General features: G+C 37.2%; 1 pseudogene; it reads right to left on the bottom strand.

Moving 5' to 3' along the window:
• Positions 1 to 527: 527 nt before the first annotated feature.
• Positions 528 to 748, bottom strand: part of LOC138164135 (sideroflexin-4 pseudogene) — an 875-nt pseudogene continuing 654 nt past the window's right edge.

Below are 748 nucleotides of genomic sequence, written 5' to 3'. Positions count from 1 at the left end.
ATAGAGGTAGGGATTACTTCTGTCTATATACAGACTCTCCTTAACAGTAGGGATACAGTAACATTCATCAATTGACATCTGATGAGTCAAATGGAAATCCTTACTGTCATAATGAGTTTAGAGAATTATCAATGTAGAGTCCCCTGCAAAAGAAAGAATGAAGACAGTTATCTACAAAACAGCTCCCTCCCTCTGGAGGCTTATCGTCTTTGAATTATCATGTGCTTATGTGTTTTATTTGTCATCTTTTTGAGTTCCTGAAGGAGTGAAATTTCCTTTTTTTTTTTGGTAATACACAGAGACTCAAAAGCTTTACTGTCATTAACTTCACAAAGAGAGAAAAAAGCATAAACATCCAAGCCTTAAATCTTGAGAAAACAGTATTTTAAGGGAAGGACAAAAATTCTGGGGTACTTAAGTATGGGGTTGGCCTGCTCTAGGTTCCTTCTAATTCTAAGCCTCTGTGAATAAGCTCTGTGATAAGACAAGCCATGATGAAATTTCAAATTGGTCTTTAAATTCCTCTGTTATAAAAGAGATGTTTCCTCTGCCAAAGACTGGATTTCTGGTTCTAGAAAGGTTCGCTGTATCTGTCCTGTCTGTGGAAACAGACAAAATGAAACTGGTACCACCAATTCCATTACCAGAAGAGTCACATTTAGCTTCATGGCCATCAGAAACTTTGGATTTTGGTGGACAATGCCTGGTCATTTCAAAAAAGTGTGCAAAGACACTTGACAGAAGCATA

Source organism: Petaurus breviceps, unplaced genomic scaffold, assembly GCF_028583685.1.
Source record: "Petaurus breviceps papuanus isolate PSGF00001 unplaced genomic scaffold, PetGlider_PUasm1.0 189, whole genome shotgun sequence".
Taxonomy (NCBI): Eukaryota; Metazoa; Chordata; class Mammalia; order Diprotodontia; family Petauridae; genus Petaurus; species Petaurus breviceps.
Note: the sequence above shows the minus strand (reverse complement) of the source record. Positions and strands in the feature narration are given on the sequence as shown.